Genomic DNA, 9,240 nt, shown 5'->3' with positions numbered 1-9,240 from the left:
CGCGGACCTGCGATCTTTATGGACACCATATACTCCAACTAGGGAGCGAACATGGAATGATGATGAATGTTTAAATTAAGTTCCACATTTCATTGTGTGTTTCTACAGCATCACAAAAAAGTTATTATAATATGATGTTCAGCGCCAAGTTAAGGACTTGCTGAGTTTCCTCTCTGTAAAATTGCGACAATTTTTTTAATTTTTTTCAATTATCTTACTCTGTTTCATTGAAATATTGCGTATTGTATCTTTTTCAACTTATTTTTAAATGTACCTACACTTAAGATAATATTTAGTTTTATATCAATTTTTCTTACACTGTATAATATTTACCCATCTGAAGATGCCCATTAGAAGGTGAAAGCGCTAATTGGTCAAAATAAATATGTCGAAGTTTACCAAGTATTTTTTAATTAATAACTTATATGTAAATATAAGTTATTACATCATTACAATGGAATTCCATCAAGAAGTGTCCATAAATTATTTATTTACATATACAATTTATAAACATATAAAGGCGGGGATATTGCCTTCCGGCAATTCCTTCCGTAAATAGACATGTTTTAACAGAATAAAATTTGATAAAACAATATAAATCAAAATTAACTATTTACACTTTACTATGAAGAGAAAAAAGGAGAGGTGATAGGATGGAAAGAAAAGTAGAAATTAACAACTCAAACATTTATTTAATTATTTATTTCTTTTTTTCCCTTTTAAACAAAAATAAATAATAAAACAATGTGACCTCACTGGGGTTACCCACACCGAGGACTCTTAACAATATCCTTTTTTTAAATATCGTGGTTATAAAAGTAAATGTGACCATTTGTAAAAATGACGAAATTGAGATTATTGACTTTTTGACATCGTATTAGCAATATGCTTGACTGGTAAAAATGCCAAGTCGATCCGACACTCTAAAAAGAATTTAATTTGTAAAATATGTGACTATTTGATAGAAGCTCACAGATTTTCGACAAGTAAAACTGACCAACACACATAGTCACTTTTATTAGTAAATTTTAGATCGAACTAACTGACCAAGTAACAGTTAGTCAATTTTACTTGTAGGTGATGTCACCAGTGAAGAGTTAGTTAGAGCTAGTAGTCAGTGGTTAGTAAGTTAGTAAGTTAGTAAGTTAGTAAGTTAGTAAGTTAGTAAGTTAGTAAGTTAGTAAGTTAGTAAGTTAGTAAGTTAGTAAGTTAGTAAGTTAGTAAGTTAGTAAGTTAGTAAGTTAGTAAGTTAGTAAGTTAGTAAGTTAGTAAGTTAGTAAGTTAGTAAGTTAGTAAGTTAGTAAGTTAGTAAGTTAGTAAGTTAGTAAGTTAGTAAGTTAGTAAGTTAGTAAGTTAGTAAGTTAGTAAGTTAGTAAGTTAGTAAGTTTGTAAGTTAGTAAGTAAGTAAGTTATTAAGTAAGTATACGTTTTGTATTTGACAGATATGGTTTTTTTTATAAAAAGTTCATTAATAAAATTTATTCTTTAGATTATTACGTAAAACTTATTAATTGCTTGTTTATTTTAATTCATTTAGTATGTCTGTGTTTATTTAGCCTTTATAAATACAAAAAATAGATTATTGCAATAAAAAATCCAAAAAAAGTAATTTATTTTTAATAAAATAAAATACTACCTTCCTCAATGAACGAAATAAAAATGATTATATGCCAAATTTCGTGACAAATTTTACAGATAAAATTGACTAAGTTCTTCAATTTTTTTTTTAAATATAAAAGTGATAATGTCTTTTTAATATGTTTGTACTTTACATTGAAGTTGAAAGCACCCTCCAAATAATGTAAAATTATCAACCACCTACTTGAAAAATATGATCTAGAAGCAATTGAACTCTAGAAAAACACTAAAATGGCTCCCCTGAACATTTTGACCTTCGTCAATTTCTCTTGTATGCCCACAATATGTTTACATGTGAAAATAAACAAAGAAGACTTAAAATACAGAGATACTAAACAAAATGTTCTGAAAGTTTATATTTAATTTATGTACACCATTATTTTTTATATTATAAAACGTTATACGTTTCAATACTATACAATATACGGTGGTGGACCTGGCTTGGACATGTGATACACATGCCTCAGGAGAACCTAAACCCAAGTTGTCTCTTCTTTAAACCTGCGGGCTCACGCCGTTCTGGAAGGCCGTCAATGACGATCGTTAGGCTTTATTCGGTGGAATGAAGGGGCGCTGGATTGACGTGGGAAGAGGCTAAAATGCTGGGTGGCGATTGAGTCTCCTGGAGGCAACTGGTGATGTCCACATGCTCCACTTAGGAGCGGATGTGGAAAAGAAGAAGATATTATTTTTATCATAAAACGTACAACGAAATAACAAAAACATAACATCTTTATAAATATAATTCCTCGGTACGTGTGATGTCACTGAACTCCTAAACCGCTTAACCGATTTACATGCGGTTTTCAGAGAAATATAGATCTTTGCGCTGTGCGTATTTGTAGATATTAAAATCTTCGATCTAATATGTAAAAAATATGTAAGGAACATAAATGCTTTATTCATCAATCTACCAGAGTTACATTCGAGGAGAATGTATTTACAGAAAATGGAAAGATGTTGTTTTTTTGTGTTTAAAAAAAGTTTGTTTTTGAATGTTAACAAACAGCATTTGTTTTCTGTGGATCTCAATCAGATTCTTTCCTTAAATTTCATAAAACTTCTACCCATTTATTTCTCTTTACTGGATTATTTTTAATACTAAAATAATATCAAATTCAATACATTTTAAAAAATCGTATTCTTACGTACCGTACCCCACCCCTCTGTTGGTGGGCAGATCGGAGTTTGACGTTTGCAAAAAGAATGCCATATTTGAAAAATGTTTACTTGACGTTTTGGAATTCAACCATAAACAAGTTCCTACGTTCTTACTTAAATGAAATATTTGAATACTAACAATTTTTAGTTTTGGAATTCAACAACAAACAGTAACCTAGGTACCTACTTATCAATGAAAAGTCCTTTTCCAAGATAATAGCAGGCAAACCAACGTTTGGGCAGGACAACGTCTGTCGGGTCCGCTAGTAAACTATATATTTGTGAAGCAGTTTATTTAATATTGGTTTCGACGAATGAGACAATCCATTTTACTTCTACTCAGATCCACTATCTATTTTTTTATAGCCTTTTTAAACCTATTCTCATTTAGATAGTAACATTTCAATCTTGATTTAAATGTAAATAAAGAAGGGGCATATCTAACATTAGAGAGTAGATTTTTCCACAATCGAGCAGCTACAGCTGTGAAATAGGAGGCAAGAAAATTAGAGCGGTGAAGGGGTATTAAAAGGGTTCTCTCGTTACTAGAGCGAAAAGATAGTCCGTGTTGTGATAGAGGTTGGAAGAGCTCTCTCAGATAAACAGGTAAAATGGTATTATTTAAAATATTGTGAAGAAGTGATAAAATGCGAATGTTTCTTCTATGCCTGATTCTGAGCCAGTGTAGTTGCGTGCGGTATTCGGTTATGTGGTAAAATTTACGAAGATTAAATATATGACTATGACGTTCGTTATATTCTACAAAACTGATTATCTTTCTGTAGACGTCCAGTGCCCCGTGCACCACTGAAGTGTGGTGATGATGGTGAGTAAAATAAGAATCCAAGACTCTAAAGTTATGCATATCGTTGTTATGGTTTTGCGAATAAGTATTCCTTTGATCATCAGTTCGAGTCTCGGCTTTCTCAGCCAGGCAATAAAAACGGTTAACCCTTTGAAGCACGCGTCATTCGGTTTCAAAAGACTTATGAATTTTATTAAAAATGTGGAAAAACATTAAAATAAAATCAAAGATGAGAATGGTGAGAATAAATTAATTTTAATACAATTAAAAATAATAAATACAATTAATAAATCACTACAGAAAAGGAGAACATTTAAGAGAAAACAATGTGGAAGTGTTGCTATTTCCAGGGCTTTCATTGGCTGGATTAAGTGGTCACTTTACACACTGTATAACATTCACCATTTTTCCTATGTTTGAACATCCATATTTCTTCAATTGTTTCATCTGTTGATTTTAGTGAAGTTATAGAGCTGACACCTGTATTTCATCTTATCGAATTATTTCCCATACTAGGCGAAGCCTAAAAACAATTTTCCAATTTTTAAACTTCTTCTTGGACCAGTTGGTTTTATTACAATATTTTGATGTTGTCTAAATGCTTGTAGACAAAATACTGGATTTCACTCCCAAGGGAGTCATTAAGATTAACAAATTACAACAGAAATGGAGAACATTTTATAGAAGGAAACATGACAGGTCATAAGCCCTGTAAATACCTAGACTTCTATATTCGTTTCTCTTAAATGTCCTTATATACTTTGACCTACGCGATGCAGACTTGACTTGGGAGGACACACGGGAGTTGACCGCCAACTTTGTAGACATTATATACTCCGCTTAGGTAGCGGACATGGATAAAATAACCAAGTGTCCTCGTCTGACCCAACATTTGTAACCCTGTTATACATCGAATTCCCACACATTTGTCTGCGAGATCCTTTTTTAACAAAAAGTTAAATATGCGTTAGGACACGCAGAGCAAATAGATAATGAATGTCAATGGATGCTGAAGTCAAGGAAGACCGAGAAAGACATGGCATGACCAAATCTCACAAATACTTGAAGATGGACATGTCAAAAGTCGGAATAATCGGCGCCCGTGCAAGAGAAAATGTATGAATACACAATACAGAGGAAGCATGGTTTATATTCACCGATTGAGTGATATGGCGTTTAATTCTTTTTGCCTACTAATGGTTGGTTTGTTTGTTTGTTTTTTTTTTTTTTAAGGAATAACCCGCTAAGCCTCTATTTTGAAGCTTGTCAGCAGGTGGGATAGAGAGGATATGGAAGAAGGTAATGAAAAATACACCACAACACCCGGACCAATTGCGAAAAAAATCTTTCTTGGATTTTCTCTTGCAACTGGCGGGAATCGAACCCGCGACGCCAGTTTCACAGATAGCCGTCTAACCAACTGCGCCACGGCGCCTGTCTATTGTATCTGTTTGTTTAAATAACCGCAATAAAATTAGGACACTCGTTTGCAAAGGATTAAAGTTCTCTTAGCAATCTCTAAGGATAACTGGTTACTACAAAGGTACGGACGAGGTACCCAGAACGAGTCCCGACAGTCTTTGACCGCCAGCAGCCGTCTCGTTCCCACCACACCTAAGTGCGTAGGTCGGGAGGGAAAGAGAGAACAGGGCCAGCTTCAACCTTGGCTTTATAAATAAATGTTTACTATTTTTATAAGTGCAACGTCTGCCCTCCGTTTTATATATACGGGGTCGATTCCTGAGCATAATTGCGATATTGTTAGGATAAAATAAAGTTCTGAAAGGATTTAAAAGGAACAAAGGATTCCTCGTGAATTTTTATGGTTACGTATTTTAGATAAACTCTTAAGGGCATATTATTGAATATCTCTGAGAAATTTTCTGCAAAAAAAAAAAAAAACTGTGTTGAGACTCTGTGTATACTAAAATTAAAGATCTGCACGATTTTATTTAAAATGAAACACTTTGTAAAGTTTACCACATAAGAGTTTAATATAATACACATGGTGTTCTTTAAACCCTGTCTCATCCGAAGCCATGATGATGAGAGCGGGCAAGAAGACATATTAGCATTGTAACGTCCTTTTGTGAGGAATGTGAAAAATGTCCAGATTTTCTTTTAAAATAAAAGAATGTCAACACTCAATGTATCAACATATTTTAAAGATTTACAAAAAATTGAAAAATTTAATTATATAGAAAATTAAATTGTGCCTTTATTGGTTGACAGCTCCGCTCTGTGCATTGTTGTGAGACAATGCAAAAAGTAAGCCGAACAAATAAATGCAGATCAAATTCCTCACAAAATATACGCTATTCACCAGTGTCGCTCAACCAGTAAAGATGAGAATCTTTCTAAAATGAGGACAGTAATTACGTCGGACCTTCCCACAAGATGTGTGAAGAATCAAGATAAAAAATGGGATTCAAAATTTAATCAGTCTCGGAGCCTCAACGATCACTGTGTATTACTAATTAAAACTTGTAGACCAGGTAATTGCAAAATAACAAAGGCTTTTCTCGAAATTACAATTTTATTTTTAAAAGCAAAAATTACAGTTTTGTGCGTTTACCTAGCAAAATATTAAATCTAAAAGACCAAATTGCAAATGATTTAGAAATTAAATGAAAATAAAGATAAATATCAAATATTTCATTCTGGACAATAATCATCCACATTAAATTCGTTAAAATCTTCTTTGTAGACATTCAAAGTTTTTTTTCTGTTTCAAATAGCCGGAGTATTGTGTGGAAGGTTCCAGTTTTTAAAGGTACATCTGGCCAACATTTTAGCGAAAGCCATCGCTGTACGCGTAATTCCTCTAAAGAATACTTCGACCGATTTTATTGCTGTCGATTCGGCATCGGGTTTAATAATTTAGATTTTGTATATTGAAATTGACGTAAATTGTCAAGATTCAGACAGATGTAATGATAATCTATTATAAATATGGTAATATACCAGCGCCCTTGAGGTGATTTTCACAAAAATGGCGCTATATAATTTTTCCAAACATATGTATTTACCATATATTTAAAATATTCAAAAAAATAAAATGAGGTATTTAGGAAGCCTATAATTATGTACAAAAATACATCATTAGATTCCGTGTTCTGGAAAATTGAAACGACAATACTATTACAAATTCAATTACATAGTACCTACATGCCGTTAGACCATGCTACGCTAAAAGAACTACATCTTTGATTTTGTCACGTTCCGTGTTTTTTCCGCTTGCCACGGGCAATCTTTTGATTTTTCTAGAAATGCACAGTCTGACGCGGTATTACCATGCTTGAATCTTAACGTATCAGTAATATCATTTGGACTCGTGCTCAATCACGTGCTACTTAAATGGGGCAGGATGATATATAGTCGTTACAGCATATTTAAAAAAAACATTTTGAACATAGAAAACTTTTTAAAATAAAATATTCAAAAGAACAAATGGTTGCTTACTTCTGCAGGGGAGAAGTGAGGGGAGCGCGGCCGCACCGTGTATCAGACTCCCCCTCCCCTCTCCTTGTTTCTCCCTTGAAGAAGTAAGCAACCATTTGCTTTTTTCGATATTATATTTTTTAAATTGTATTGGTTCTAAAAATATATTTAAATGTGCCAATATGTCTTCTTGCTCATACTGATCCCCGTCGTTTTGGATGTGCTATGGTTTAATGAACACCTTGGATAATAACATTACTAGTTTCAGGTATTCTGAATTACCCATCATCAGGTGTAAATATAAACTAAACTAAAATATGTACACAGATTAGTACTTAGGTACTGATAGGATCCATTGGAAGGGGTAGAGCAATGTTAGGTGGAGGGGGTGGGGTTTCCCTAATTATGTGGAATATTGATAGTATTGGTAAAGAATTTCGGAATATAATATATTAATGAAAGTTTTCTCTGAATTAAATGTTTTTCGGATTTCAATATTTTCTAAGTTATTCGTTATAGTACCTTTATTTGTGACATAATGTAAAAGTTTCATTTTATGTGAATGGAAATAATAGTTTTTATTCAAAATATGGTTTGCAAATTCAAAACAAGTGTTTTCGACTCAATGGCTAAATTTTTATTTTTATTTTATTTTATTTAAATAAATAGCACTTAGTGCCTTTTACATATAAGTTACAAATACAATTAAATATACATGCATGTAAACATAATTATAAGTTACAACAGGGATGGAGAATATTTTAAATAAGGGAATATGAAAGTCTGGCATTTACAGGGCTTATGACCTGTCATTGGCTGGTTTAAGTGGTAATATGAGCGTTAACATCACTAAAATCAACAAATGGAAGAATTGAAGAAATATGGATGATCTAACATAGGCAAAATGGTAAATGTTACACAGTGTGTAAAGTGGCCACTTAAACCAGCCAACGACAGGTCATAAGCCCTGTAAATGCCTAGACTTCCATATTCCCTTATTTAAGGTATTCTCCATCCCTGTTTCAATTTGTTAATCTTAATGACTCCCGAGGGGGTGAAATCCAGTCTTTTGTCTACGAACATTTGGACAAACTCAAATATTGTAATAATTATAAGTAATACGTAAATATACTGAAAAGGGAAATCAAATAATATTTAACCTCACCGTAATTTGCAAACCAATGATGTATTTACTGTAGAAATTTTTAAAACCAACGTCAGATTATTTTCCCTCTGTGGCTTATCTGTAGCTCAATCACTAATAACCATCGACGTGCGAATAAGCGACGTGATAACAATTTCTCACCATGGTTGTTTATCGTATTTGCGATCATAATGGAACATCCGTGAACACCTAATATTGAATGTCAAATTATTTACGTTTCGCGACGCATAATTCTGCCACGCAATCACATGTTTGAATTTCACCGATGTAAATATGGAACTCATTCCAAAACTGCTATTTTTATTTATTTATTATTTATTGGCAAGCCAAATGTCAAGAAAAGCAGTCGCCATAGTAATTGTAATTTAATTTTTAGTTTTTTGTATTAGATATACCTTACTATATTGCAAATGCAATATATTGTATAATTTTTTAAAGTAAACGCCGATTTTTCGCCAGTGAACTGTATTTATTTACAGGGAAAACAAAAAACAAACCGACACTAGCGTTGACGTAGAGATTACACACGCGTAGACTTATGACTGCGATAACTTGTGCATTATTGTCTATATGATCGCTCAAATGTTTAGCATGTTTTTGAGCACGTCAATAGTTATTTGTGATTGAGCTACTGCGTGTGGATAGGGGGGGTAAAATAAAAACAAAAGATAAGATTTTAAGAAATCAAGAAATATTTAAAAAAGAGTAAGAAAAACTTTATGAAAAACCTTATTAAAAAGACTGTGTGATTGTAAAGCTAGGGTTTCCTAGGACAGCGGTGCCCGTATCTTAACGGCCGTCGTGAACGGTAATGCGGTGGACAGCCGTCGTAACGGTGACTAGACTCGGTGGCCTCCGTGGTGTAGTGGTCAAGACGCTTGACTCACGCACGGAAGGTTCCGGGCTCGATTCCCGGTGAGAGCACAAAAAATTAAAATGTGATTTTTCTCAAGCCTGGGTGCTCTGTGATGTAATTCACCACTGTAATTAGGCCTCCTGGCCTGTTGTGGTGCAAAAAAAAAATGTAAAA

This window comes from Micrasema longulum, unplaced genomic scaffold, assembly GCF_059751315.1.
Source record: "Micrasema longulum isolate JH-2025_06_02 unplaced genomic scaffold, ASM5975131v1 h1tg000139l, whole genome shotgun sequence".
Taxonomy (NCBI): Eukaryota; Metazoa; Arthropoda; class Insecta; order Trichoptera; family Brachycentridae; genus Micrasema; species Micrasema longulum.
The sequence above is the reverse complement of the archived record's forward strand: the minus strand, read 5'-3'. Positions refer to the sequence as shown.